This window comes from Arachis stenosperma, chromosome 1 (assembly GCF_014773155.1).
Source record: "Arachis stenosperma cultivar V10309 chromosome 1, arast.V10309.gnm1.PFL2, whole genome shotgun sequence".
Taxonomy (NCBI): domain Eukaryota; kingdom Viridiplantae; phylum Streptophyta; class Magnoliopsida; order Fabales; family Fabaceae; genus Arachis; species Arachis stenosperma.
The window spans coordinates 73,816,297-73,831,105 of NC_080377.1; the positions used below are offsets into that span (position 1 = coordinate 73,816,297).

Genomic DNA, 14,809 nt, shown 5'->3' on the forward strand with positions numbered 1-14,809 from the left:
AGTATTATGATTCTCCTAGTTTAGTATGTTGATTCTTGAACACAGTTACTTCATGAGTCTTGGCCGTGACCTTAAGCACTTTGTTTTCCAGATTACCACCACAGATAATGCACAGACACATAATTGGGTGAACCTTTTCAGATTGTGACTCAGCTTGCTAGAGTCCCAATTAGAGGTGTCCAGAGCTCTTTAAGCACACTCTTTTTGCTTTTCACGACTTTAACCACTCAGTCTCAAGCTTTTCACTTGGACCTGCATGACCAAGCACATGGTTAGGGACAGCTTGATTTAGCCGCTTAGACCGGATTATTCCTTGGGGCCCTATCCATTAATGCTCAAAGCCTTGGATCCTTTTTACCCTTGCCTTTTGGTTTTAAGGGCTATTGGCTTTTTCTGCTTGCTTTTTCTTTCTCTCTTTTTTTTTTCGCAAGAAAAAATTTTTTTTTATTATTAATTTTTTTCACTGCTTTTTCTTGCTTCAAGAATCAATTTCATGATTTTTCAGATCATCAATAACATTTCTCTTGTTCATCATTCTTTCAAAAGCCAACAATTTTAACATTCATAAAATTCAATATCAAAATTATGCACTGTTCAAGCATTCATTCAGAAGACAAAAAGTATTGCCACCACATATAAATAATTAGAATTTTCCTTATTAAGAACTCGTTAGAAATTAAATTGCCTCTTTATTCTATAAATCTACTATTTTATTCATGTTTGATGATGATGAGAAAAATAAGTTATAACTTAATTGGAAATAAAGCCAAAATAGATATGCTAGTTACTACTATTCCTATATAACTTCTAAGGTAAAATCCTATAATAATACTATCACAGAGTTAAAGCTAGAATTAGAACTTAACAACCTGTATTTGGGAAGTGGATGTTCTCTAGTCTGTGGGGTGCCTTCAAGAATTAATTTCTGACGCTTCAGCTCCCTTAAGTTCACATGCTCTTCCTTCCCCTTAAGTGCCATGATCTTAATGAGTTTTAGTCAGTGATGGCAAATCACACCAAACTTAGAGGTTTGCTTGTCCTCAAGCAAAAGAAAGGAAAGGAGAGGAGTAGAAGGAGGCAGTTTCGAAAAAAAGATAAGATGAGTTGAAAAAGAATGAGAAAAAATTAAAAAGATTTGAAAAGAATTGGATTGGAAAAAGATTTGTGTTTATGAATTAAGATATATTGATATTTTTGGAAAAGGGATTTTAGAAATTAGGGTTTTTAGAAATTAGGATTTAAAATTTTTGGAATTGAAACATAAAAATTAGAAAATTTGTGAAGAAAAACAAATTTTACCTCCTCCCCACCATTCTGGGGTTAAACGCCCAAACGCTGCATGTTTTGGGCGTTTAACGCCCAAACGTTGCTTCTCCTGGGCGTTCAACGCCCAGCTGATGCATCTTTCTGGCATTGAACGCCAGGAAGTCCTTTGTCACTGGGCGTTTTTCTGAACGCCCAGGATGCTGTCAATCTGGCGTTAAACGCCCAGAAGGTGCTTCTTTCTGGCGTTAAACGCCCAGAAGGTGCTTCTTTCTGGCGTTTAACGCCCAGAAGATGCTCCTTTCTGGCGTTTAACGCCCAGATGGCTACCCTTACTGGCGTTGAACGCCCAGTGGGTGCTTTTTTGGGCGTTCACGCCCAAAATGTTTCTATGGCCTTTTTTCGCCAGTGAACTTCCAAATTCCCCTGTAACTCTGTGAATTCAAGCAATTGCTATTATACCTTGAAGATACTTGGACACATACTTGTAAAAAAGGAAATTATTTAATTAGTAAATAAACTTTGTAAATGGCTGGGTTGCCTCCCAGCAAGCGCTTCTTTATTGTCTTTAGCTGGACTACCACTGAGCTCTAATCAAGTCTCAGTTTCGAGCATTCTTGCTCGAAGTTACTTTCAAGATAATGTTTAATTCTCTGTCCATTAACAATGAACTTTTTGTTGGATTCATTATCCTGAAGCTCTACGTATCCATATGGTGATACGCTTGTAATCACATATGGACCTCTCCACCGGGATTTTAATTTCCCGGGGAATAATTTGAGCCTGGAATTAAATAGCAGAACTTTCTGCCCCGGCTCAAAGACTCTGGATGACAATTTCTTATCGTGCCATCTTTTTGCTTTCTCTTTGTAATTTTTTGCATTCTCGAAAGCATTGAGTCTAAATTCCTCTAGCTCATTTAACTGAAGCAATCGTTTTTCTCCAGCTAATTTGGCATCAAGGTTTAGGAATTTGGTTGCCCAGTAGGCCTTATGTTCCAGTTCCACTGGCAAGTGACATGCCTTTCCATACACAAGCTGGTAAGGAGAGGTCCCTATAGGGGTCTTGAATGCTGTTCTGTATGCCCACAGAACATCATCCAAGCTCCTTGCCCAATCCTTTCTACGGTTAATTATAGTCCGTTCCAGGATTCTTTTGAGTTCTCTATTTGAGACTTCAGCTTGCCCATTGGTTTGTGGGTGATATGGAGTAGCTACCCTGTGGCTAACTCCATAACGTACCAGAGCAGAATAAAGCTGTTTATTGCAGAAATGAGTGCCCCCATCACTTATTAATACTCTCGGGATACCAAATCTGCTGAAGATGTGTTTCTGGAGGAATTTTAACACTGTTTTAGTGTCATTGGTGGGTGTTGCAATAGCCTCCACCCATTTGGATACATAATCCACTGCCACCAGAATATAAGTGTTTGAGTATGATGGTGGGAAAGGTCCCATGAAGTCAATGCCCCATACATCAAACAACTCAATCTTCAAGATCCCTTGCTGAGGCATGGTATAACTGTGAGGCAGATTGCCAGATCTTTGACAGCTGTCACAATTAAGTACAAATGCTCGGGAATCTTTATAGAGAGTAGGCCAGTAGAAGCCACATTGAAGGACTCTTGTGGCTGTTCGCTCACCTCCAAAATATCCTCCATATTGTGATCCATGGCAGTGCCATAGAATCTTATGTGCTTCTTCCTTGGGCACACATCTACGGATTACTCCGTCTGCACATCTCTTGAAGAGATATGGTTCATCCCAAAGATAGTACTTTGCATCTGTGATCAATTTCTTTGATTGCAGCCTACTGTAATCTTTGGGTATGAATCTAACTGCCTTGTAGTTTGTGATATCTGCAAACCATGGCACTTCCTGGATGGCAAAGAGTTGTTCATCCGGAAAGGTTTCAGAGATCTCAGTGAGAGGGAGGGACGTCCCTTCTATTGGTTCTATTCGGGACAGGTGATCTGCTACTTGATTCTCTGTTCCTTTTCTGTCTCTTATTTCTATATCAAACTCTTGCAGAAGCAGCACCCATCTTATAAGTCTGGGTTTTGAATCCTGCTTTGTGAGTAGATATTTAAGAGCAGCATGATCTGTATACACAATCACTTTTGATCCTACTAAATAGGATCTGAATTTGTCAATGGCGTAAACCACTGCAAGTAGCTCTTTTTCTGTGGTTGTGTAATTCTTCTGTGCGTCATTTAAAACACGGCTGGCATAGTAAATGACGTGCAGAAGCTTGTCATGCCTTTGTCCCAACACTGCACCAATGGCATGGTCACTGGCATCACACATTAATTCAAATGGTAATGTCCAGTCTGGTGCAGAGATGATTGGTGCTGTAACCAATCTAGCTTTCAGAGTATCAAATGCTTGCAGACACTCATTATCAAAGATAAATGGCGTGTCAGTAGCTAGCAGGTTGCTCAGAGGTTTGGCGACTTTTGAAAAATCCTTTATAAACCTCCTGTAGAATCCTGCATGCCCCAGAAAGCTTCTGATTGCCTTAACATTGGCAGGTGGTGGTAATTTTTCAATTACCTCTACCTTAGCTTGATCCACCTCTATCCCCTTGTTCGAGATTTTGTGCCTAAGGACAATTCCTTCAGTCACCATAAAGTGACACTTCTCCCAGTTTAAAACCAGGTTAGTCTCTTGGCATCTCTTTAGAACAAGTGCTAAATGGTTAAGGCAGGAGCTGAATGAGTCTTCAAACACTGAAAAGTCATCCATGAAGACTTCCAGAAATTTTTCCACCATATCAGAGAAAATTGAGAGCATGCATCTCTGAAAGGTTGCAGGTGCATTACACAGGCCAAATGGCATCCTTCTGTATGCAAATACTCCAGATGGGCATGTGAATGCCGTTTTCTCCTGATCCTGGGGATCTACTGCAATTTGATTATAACCTGAATATCCATCCAGGAAGCAGTAGTATTCATGACCTGCTAGTCTTTCTAGCATCTGGTCTATGAATGGTAAAGGAAAATGATCCTTTCTGGTAGCTGTATTGAGCCTTCTGTAATCAATACACATACGCCACCCAGTAACTGTTCTTGTAGGAACCAGTTCTTTTTTTTCATTATGAACCACTGTCATGCCACCTTTCTTAGGGACGACTTGGACAGGGCTCACCCAGGGGCTATCAGAAATAGGATAAATAATCCCAGCCTCTAGTAACTTAGTGACCTCTTTCTGCACTACTTCCTTCATGGCTGGATTTAGCCGCCTTTGTGGTTGAACCACTGGCTTGGCGTCACCCTCCAGTAAGATCTTGTGCATGCATCTAGCTGGGCTAATGCCCTTAAGATCACTGATGGACCACCCAAGAGCTGTCTTGTGTGTCCTTAGCACTTGAATTAGTGCTTCCTCTTCCTGTGGCTCTAAGGTAGAGCTTATGATTACAGGAAAGGTATCACCTTCTCCCAAGAATGCATATTTTAGGGAAGGTGGTAATGGTTTGAGCTCGGGTTTAGGAGGTTTCTCCTCTTCCTGAGGGATTTTCAGAGGTTCTATTATTCTCTCTGACTCCTCCAGATCAGGCTGAACGTCTTTAAAGATGTCCTCTAGCTCTGATTCGAGACTCTCAGCCATATTGACCTCTCTTACCAGAGAGTCAATAATATCAACACTCATGCAGTCATTTGGGGTGTCTGGATGTTGCATGGCTTTGACAACATTCAACTTGAACTCCTCCTTATTGACTCTCAAGGTTACTTCCCCTTTTTGGACGTCAATGAGGGTTCGGCCAGTTGCTAGGAAAGGTCTTCCTAGAATGAGAGTTGCACTCTTGTGCTCCTCCATTTCCAGCACCACAAAGTCAGTAGGAAAGGCAAATGGCCCAACCTTGACAATCATGTCCTCAATCACGCCTGATGGGTATTTAATGGAGCCATCAGCAAGTTGAAGACATATCCTGGTTGGTTTGATTTCTTCAGTTAAACCAAGCTTTCTGATAGTAGATGCAGGTATTAGGTTGATACTTGCCCCAAGATCACATAAAGCTTGCTTGGTACAAGTACCCTCTAATGTGCATGGTATCATAAAGCTCCCAGGATCTTTAAGCTTCTCAGGTAAGCTTTTCAGAATGACTGCACTGCATTCCTCAGTGAGGTAAACTTTTTCAGTTTCCCTCCAATCCTTCTTATGACTTAAGATCTCTTTCATGAACTTAGCATAAGAGGGTATTTGCTCAAGTGCTTCTGCAAACGGAATCTTTATTTCAAGAGTCCTGAGATAGTCTGCAAAGCGGGCAAATTGCTTATCCTGTTCCGCTTGACGGAGTTTTTGAGGATAAGGCATTTTGGCTTTGTATTCCTCAACCTTAGTTGCTGCAGGTTTATTGCCTACAGAAGTGGGTTGGGAAGCCTTTTTAGAAGGGTTGTCATCAGCACTTGTACGTGACTGATCCCCCACTGGCATTTGAATGCCAGGGGTGGAAGCTGGAGTGACGTTAGACACCACCTCCTTGTTTGTTACTGGCGTTTGAACGCCAGAACCATGTTCCCTTTGGGCGTTCAACGCCGGATTCATGCTTGTTTCTGGCGTTGAACGCCAGGAATGAGCATGGTCTGGGCGTTCAGCGCCAGCTTTATTCCTCTCTGGGCTCTCACTGTCCTCAGAGGGATTTTGATTAGCCATTTGTTCATTTCTTGGTTTCCTGCTGCTTTGAAACGAAGTATTTAATGTTTTCCCACTTCTTAATTGAACTGCTTGGCATTCTTCTGCTATTTGTTTTGACAGTTGCTTTTCTGTCTGCTTTAATTGCACTTCCATATTCCTATTAGCCATTCTTGTTTCCTATAATATTTCCTTGAATTCGGCTAGCTGCTGAGTTAGAAAGTCTAATTGCTGATTGAATTCATTAGCCTGATCCACCGGACTGAGCTCAGCAGTTACTGTTTTAGCTTCTTTTATGGACGGTTCACTGCTTAGGTACAGATGCTGATTTCTGGCAACTGCATCAATAAGCTCTTGAGCTTCTTCAATTGTTTTTCTCATATGTATAGATCCACCAGCTGAGTGGTCTAGAGAAATCTGAGCTTTTTCTGTAAGCCCATAGTAGAAGATGTCTAATTGCACCCATTCTGAAAATATTTCAGAGGGGCATTTTCTTAGCATCTCTCTGTATCTCTCCCAGGCATCATAAAGAGATTCATTATCTCCTTGTTTGAAGCCTTGGATGCTTAGCCTTAGCTGTGTCATCCGTTTTGGAGGGAAATAGTGATTCAGGAATTTTTCTGACAGCTGCTTCCATGTTTTTATGCTGTTCTTAGGCTGGTTATTTAACCACCTCTTAGCTTGATCTTTTACAGCAAATGGAAACAGTAATAATCTGTAGACATCCTGATCCACTTCTTTATCATGTACTGTGTCAGCAATTTGTAAGAATTGTGCCAGAAACTCTGTAGGTTCTTCTTGTGGAAGACCGGAATACTGGCAGTTTTGCTGCACCATGATAATGAGCTGAGGATTCAGCTCAAAGCTACTAACTCCAATGGAGGGTATACAGATACTACTCCCATATGAAGTAGTAGTGGGGTTAGCATATGACCCCAGAGTCCTCTTGCGACTGTCCATTTCCACTTGATTCCATGATGGAATAAGCAAGATGGTATATATGTTGATATTTTTTTTTTGAAATATAAAATAAAATAAAAACGAAATAAAATTATAATAAATAAAGAAAGAAAATTAAAAATTAAAAATTAAGAAAAAGTTTGAAAGATTTTCGAAAAATTGAGGAGAGAGGATTGATGAGCGGATAATTTATACGCTTTTTGGCATAGTTTTTACATAGTTTTTAATAAGTTTAAGCTACTTTTAGGGATGTTTTCATTAGTTTTTATGTTAAATTCACATTTTTGGACTTTACTATGAGTTTGTGTGTTTTTCTGTGATTTCAGGTAAATTCTGACTGAAATTGAGGGATTTGAGCAAAACTCTGAAAAAGGCTGACAAAAGGACTGCTGATGCTGTTGGATTCTGACCTCCCTGCACTCGAAATGGATTTTCTGGAGCTACAGAACTCTAAATGGCGCGCTCTCAACGGCGTTGGAAAGTAGACATCCAGGGCTTTCCAGCAATATATAATAGTCCATACTTTGTTCAAAGAATGACGACGTAACTTGGCGTTAAACGCCAAGTACACGCTGCTGTCTGGAGTTAAACGCCAGAAAAACGTCATTATCCGGAGTTGAACGCCCAAAACACGTCATAACCTGAAGTTTGACGCCAAGAAATGCCTCTACACGTGGATTGATCAAGCTCAGCCCAAGCACACACCAAGTGGGCCCCGGAAGTGGATTTATGCATCAATTACTTACTCATGTAAACCCTAGTAGCTAGTCTAGTATATATAGGACACTTATCTATTGTATTAGACATCTTTGACCACTTTAAACTCTTTATTCATTCGGTCACTTGATCATGGAGAGGGCTGGCCATTCGGCCATGCCTGAACCTTTTGCTTATGTATTTTCAACGGTGGAGTTTCTGCACACCATAGATTAAGGGTGTGGAGCTCTGCTGTACCTCAAAGATTAATGAAGTTCTATTTTCTTTTATTCAATTCCTCTTTTATTCTTATTCCAAGATATTCATTCGTACCCAAGAACATGATGAATGTGATGAGTTAATAACCCTCATTAACGTTCTCACTCATGAACGCGCGTGATTGACAACCACTTACGTTCTACATGCAACACAAGCTTGAATGTGTATCTCTTAGATTCCCCAACAGAATCTTCGTGGTATAAGCTAGATGGATGGCGGCATTTATGAGGATCCGGAAAGTCCAACCTTGTCTGTGGTGTTCCGAGTAGGATCCTGGGAATCCGGAAAGTCTAACCTTGTCTGTGGTATTCCGAGTAGGATTCCGGTAATGAATGACTGTGACGTGCTTCAAACTTGCAACCTGCTGGGCGTCAGTGACAGACGCAAAAGAGGGATTCTATTCCAATAGGAAGCGGGAACCAACCGGTGATTGGCCGTACTGTGACAGAGTGCGTGAGCATTAGCTTTCACTGCGAGGATGGGATGTAGCCATCAGCCATGGGTGATGCCTCCAGACTGGTTAGCTGTGCGAGTGACAGCCGCATAGGATATTTCCCCGAGAGGAATGAAAGTAGCCACAGTTGATGGTGAACCCCTATACAAAGCTTGCCATGGAAAGGAGTAAGAAGGATTGAATAGAAGGAATAGGAGAGCAGGCGTCTGAGAGCTCTACAGTATCTCCATTCAGCTTATCTGAAATTCCTACCCATGAATCTACATAAGTATTTCTATCTCTTTTATTATTTATTTTCCTATTTCTATTTTCGAAACCCATAAATCAATATTTAATCCGCCTAACTGAGATTTACAAGGTGACCATAGCTTGCTTCATACCAACAATCTCTGTGGATTCGACCCTTACTCACGTAAGGTTATTACTTGGACGACCCAGTACACTTGCTGGTTAGTTGAACGGAGTTGTGAATTCAACCAGTGCCATAATAATGATTTCATACAAAGACAAACAACTTGAAGAGAACAGTGATCACAATTTCGTCCACCAAGGATGTGGTTAGGATATTTTAAAAAAATATATTTTTAATTTTTTTTAAATTCTTAAAAAGATAAGAATTGAAAAATTTTGAAATTGAAATCTGAATTTTTATATAAAAATTTCGAAAATGTAGTTCAAAATTAGTTTGAAAAGATATTTTTTTTGAATTTTGAATTTTATGATGAAAGAGAAAAACACATAAAAGACACAAGACTTAAAATTTTTAGATCTAATGCTCCTTATTTTCGAAAATTTTGGAGGAAAAACACCAAGGAACACCAAACTTAAAAATTTTAAGATCAAAACACAAAAAAGACTCAAGAACACCTTGAAGATTCACAAGAACACCAAGAACAAAAGAAAGAACACCAAACTTAAAATTTTTAGAAAACCAAGATAAATTTTCGAAAATTAAAGAAAAATTAACAAGAAAACACCAAACTTAAAGTTTGGCACAAGATTCAATCAAAGAAAAATTATTTTTGAAAAAGATTTTAAAAAGAAGATACTCAATTACCAAGAACACAGACCAATGCTCTAGCCAATTGAGTTATAAATTTAACGTGTTTTAAAGATGTATTATCTTTATGGATAAAAGTATAATTTTTGAAAGTTAATATTTTGAAAGAACACAAGAAAAACAAGAAAAGACACAAAACAAGAAAAACTCAAGATCAAACAAGAAAAATAAACAAGAACAACTTGAAGATCAATAAAGAACAAAGAACACAAGTTCAAAAATTTAAAGAAAATTGTAAAATATGAAATTAACACCAAACTTAGAATAAGACACTAAAACTCACGAAAAATTAACAATTAATTAAGAAAAATAATAAATTTTGAAAAGAAATTTTTGAAAAGAAACTATCCTATCAAAATTTAATGACTCCGTAACAATAAATTATTCCTAATCTAAGAAATAAAATAAACCTTTAGTTGTTCAAACTCGAATAATCCCCAGCAACGGCGCCAAAAACTTGGTGCACGAATTTGCAATCCGTACAACTAACCAGCAAGTGCACTGGGTCGTCCAAGTAATACCTTACGTGAGTAAGGGTCGATCCCACGGAGATTATTGGTTTGAAGCAAGCTATGTTTACTTTATTAATCTTAGTCCGGATACTAATAGGATTCTTTAGCCTCGTATAAAGTAAAAAGGGCATAAAATAAATAATTGTTACTTGTTGTGCAGTAATTGGGAATATGTTGGAGTTTTGGAGATGCTTTATCCTTTGAATTTCTACTTTTCCTTGAAGTCCTCTTCCCACACGCAAGCTCTATGTAGGGTGTCACCGTTGTCAATGGCTACCTCCCATCCTCTCAGTGAAAACGTTCCTATGCTCTGTCACAGCACGGCTAATCATCTGTCGGTTCTCAATCAGGTTGGAATAGAATCCATTGATTCTTTTGCGTCTGTCACTAACGCCCAGCCTTCAGGAGTTTGAAGCTCGTCACAGTCATTCAATCCCAGAATCCTACTCGGAATACCACGGACAAGGTTTAGACTTTCCGGACTCTCATGAATGCCGCCATCAATCCGGCTTATACCACGAAGATTCTGATTAAAGAATCTAAGAGATACTCATTCAATCTGATGTAGAACGGAGGTGGTTGTCAGGCACACGTTCATGGATTGAGGAAGGTGATGAGTGTCACGGATCATCACCTTCTCCATAATTAAGCGCGAATGAACATCTTAGATAAGAACAAGCGTGTTTGAATGGAAAACAAAGTAATTGTATTAATTCATCGAGACGCTGCAGAGCTCCTCACCCCCAACAATGGAGTTTAGAGACTCATGCCGTCAAAAAGTATGTAATTCAGATCTGAAAATGTCATGAGGTACAAAATAATTCTCTAAAAGTTGTTTAAATAGTAAACTAGTAGCCTAGGTTTAGAGAAAATAAGTAAACTAAGATAATTGGTGCAGAAATCCACTTCTGGGGCCCACTTGGTGTGTATTGGGGCTGAGACTAAAGCTTCTCACGTGCTTGGGCTGTTTCTGGAGTTGAACGCCAGGTTGTAACGTGTTTTGGGCGCTGAACTCCAACTTGTAGCCTGTTTCTGGCGCTGGACGCCAGACTGCAACATGGAACTGGCGTTAAACGCCAGTTTACGTCGTCTATCTTCGCGTAAAGTATAGACTATTATATATTGCTGGAAAGCCCTGGATGTCTACTTTCCAACCCAATTGAGAGCGCGTCAATTTGACTCCTGTAGCTCCAAAAAATCCATTCCGCGTGCAGGGAGGTCAGGATCCAACAGCATCAGCAGTCCTTTTTCAGCCTAAACCAGATTTTTGCTCAGCTCCCTCAATTTCAGCCAGAAATTACCTGAAATCATAGAAAAATACACAAACTCATAGTAAAGTCCAGAAATATGATTTTTGCCTAAAAACTAATAAAATTCTATTAAAAACTAATTGAAACATACTAAAATCTACATGAAATTACCCCCAAAAAGCGTATAAAATATCCGCTCATCATTACACATGACACTGAATTAAAGCTTATAAAGAAAAATTTTCAGTAAACAAGGATAAGAGAATAATGAGAGGTCATAGCAGTGTGTTGCTTGATGCTTAGAGGAAAATTTCTAGGCCTATAAGTCAATAAGAAGTGAGTAATCACATATCTGCATAAAACCCCATGAGCTACCAATAATACTCTACTAACATGAGCATTCTCTTCTTCTTTCACTCTTTCTTCTCAATAATTCTCTTCTTGCTTGGGGACAAGTAAGTTTTAAGTTTGGTGTTGTGATGACAAGTCATCTTAGCCTAGCTTTACTAGTCTTTTTCTTTGATTTCATTTAGTTTTATGCACTTTCTTAAGCCATAAGTAAGCCAATTGGGTTGAAATTCATGTTATCTTTGACTCAATCAATCATGTATAAAATGATGCATTTTCATGAGATTTTGTGCTATAATTGTCATATATTATGGAAGAGAAACAATCTCATGATTTGAAGCATAGCTTTGATGTTTTTGATTGATTGATGATAGGTGAAACAAAGCATGGAAGGAGGTTGCAGAAAGATGAAGAATGCCCTGGAGAAGAACCAACGTTTGAGCCAACGTTTGACCTCAAACGTTGAGGCAAACGTTGGCTGAAAAAGAAAAATCTTGAAAGGAAGGGCACGTTTGCGCCAACGTTTGACCTCAAACGTTGAGGCAAACGTTGGCGCCACAAAGAAGAAAAATGGCACTCTTGGAAGGCACGTTTGCGCCAATGTTTGACCTCAAACGTTGAGGCAAACGTTGGCTACATTTTGGCAAGAAAGAGCATGGAAGAACACCCTTGATCGATGAGCTAATTGAGCCACGTTTGCGCCAACGTTTGACCTCAAACGTTGGGTCAAACGTTGGCCACAAAGAAGGTATGGGGAGATCCACGTTTGAGCTCACGTTTGACCTCAAACGTTGAGCCAAACATGGATGACAGCAAGAATGGGCTGCTGCATAATTTCACACAAGCAACGTTTGAGTCAACGTTTGACCTCAAACGTTGGCTCAAACGTGAAAGTTACATGGCCCAGTTCACAAGTGGATTTCTTCCTAACACCAAGAGCAAGCAACAGAGGCCTAATTCAACCCAATTCTATCAAGGCCAAGGCCCAATTGAAGGCTCTAGGATCATGTAAAGAAAGTGTATAAATAGCTTAGGATTTGAAGTTTTAGGGAGCTTTTTGAATTGTGATTTTTACTGAAGAATTTTGAGAGCTTACTTGGCATTTTGAGAGAGTTTCTGGGAGGAGAATTGAATTCTCTTCCTCTGGGTTTTATTGTTTTCTTTTCTGCAAAGTTTTACTTGAGTCTTGGGTGTTGAGAATTGAGGAAATTCTGTCTCATCTCACCTTGAGATCTCTCTCTGTTTTGAGCTACTGCACATTTGAGAAATTGATATTTGAATTCCTTTATTCCACTGCTTGATCTTTAATTCTCTTGCAACTGTTTTCAGAACTTGGATCTAGGAAGGCAGTGAGATCTAGACTTGGCTATCTAGTCTCTTGGGTCCCGAGATCAATTGATTTCCATTTTAATTTCCTTGTTTAATTGCTACATCAAGCTAATTTTTCCCTTTAATCTGAAATCTGGTTGAATTGAATCCATCATCTACTCTTCTGCTTGTTTAATTTTACTTTCCTTATCTAATTTCTGCAATTCCCACATCCCACTTCCCTTTTATTTTTCACGTCATTTATATTTCTTGCACTTTAAGTTTCTGCAATTTACATTACTTGCACTTTAAGATTCAGCTCTTTTTCTTTTTATTCCCTTTAATTTCCTGCAAATAACCCACTCCCCTTTACATTCTATGCAATTTACATTCTGTCAACACAAATTCACACAATCAACACTTGTTTGCTTGACTAATTCAACCACTAAACTAAAATTGCTCAATCCTTCAATCCCTGTGGGATCGACCTCACTCATGTGAGTTATTATTACTTGATGCGACCCGGTACACTTGCTGGTGAGTTTTGTGTCGGATCGTTTTCCGCACATCAGACTTCCATCTGAAGATCCTTATTAGTTTTTAACTGAGTTCTTGCAGATTTGTGAGACTGTAAAGACGAATGGAGTAGATCCTGAAGTCTACAAGCTCATGCTTTTCCCTTTTGCTGTAAGAGACAGAGTTAGAACATGGTTGGACTCACAACCTAAAGATAGCCTGGACTCCTGGGATAAGCTGGTCAAGGCCTTCTTGGACAAATTCTTTCCTCCTCAAAAGCTGAGCAAGCTTAGAGTGGATGTTCAAACCTTCAAGCAAAAAGATGGTGAATCCCTCTATGAAGCTTGGGAAAGATACAAGCAGATGACCAAAAAGTGTCCTTCTGACATGTTTTCAGAATGGACCATATTAGATATATTCTATTATGGTCTATCTGAGTTTTCCAAGATGTCATTGGACCATTCTGCAGGTGGATCCATTCACTTAAAGAAAACGCCTGCAGAAGCTCAAGAACTTATTGACATGGTTGCAAATAACCAATTCATGTACACTTCTGAGAGGACTTCTGTGAATAATGGGATGCCTCAGAGGAAGGGAGTTCTTGAAATTGATGCTCTGAATGCCATATTGGCTCAGAACAAAGTGTTGACTCAGCAAGTCAACATGATCTCTCAAAGTCTGAATGGATGGCAAAATGCATCCAACAGTACTAAAGAGGCAGCTTCTGAAGAAGCTTATGATCCTGAGAACCCTGCAACGGCAGAGGTTAATTACATGGGTGAACCTTATGGAAACACCTATAATTCATCATGGAGAAATCATCCAAATTTCTCATGGAAGGATCAACAAAAGCCTCAACAAGGCTTTAATAATGGTGGAAGAAACAGGCTAAGCAATAACAAGCCTTTTCCATCATCTTCTCAGCAACAGACAGAGAATTCTGAACAGAGCCCCTCTAACTTATCAAACATAGTCTCTGATCTGTCTAAGGCCACTTTAAGTTTCATGAGTGAAACAAGATCCTCCATTAGAAATTTGGAGGTACAAGTGGGCCAGCTGAGTAAGAAAATCATTGAAACACCTCCCAGTATCCTCCCAAGCAATACACAAGAGAATCCAAAGGGAGAGTGCAAGGCCATTGATGTAATCAATATGGCCAGATGCCCAAGGGAGGAGAAGGACGAGAATCCTAGTGAGGAAGACCTCTTGGGACGTCTCTCAAACAAGAAGGAATTCCTTATTGAGGACCTAAAGGAATCTGAGGCTCATATAGAGACCATAGAGATTCCACTAAATCTCCTTCTGCAATTCATGAGTTCTGAAGACTATTCTTCCTCAGAAGAGGATGAAGATGTGATTGGAGAGCAAGTTGCTCAATATCTAGGAGCTATCATGAAGCTGAATACCAAGTTGTTTGGTAATGAGACTTGGGAAGGTGAACCTCCCTTGCTCATTAGTGAACTAGATACATGGGTTCAGAAAATGTTACCTCAAAAGTGACAAGATCCTGGCAAATTCTTAATATCCTGTAC

At 39.5% G+C, this 14,809-nt stretch overlaps 1 non-coding gene across 1 annotated transcript; it reads right to left on the reverse strand.

Annotated features, from left to right (window-relative positions):
- Positions 1–13,562: 13,562 nt before the first annotated feature.
- LOC130951117 (small nucleolar RNA R71) lies at positions 13,563–13,666 on the reverse strand. Its single transcript, XR_009073839.1, has one exon. It is a non-coding gene; the product is annotated as a small nucleolar RNA R71 (small nucleolar RNA).
- Between the last annotated feature and the right edge of the window lie 1,143 nt (positions 13,667–14,809).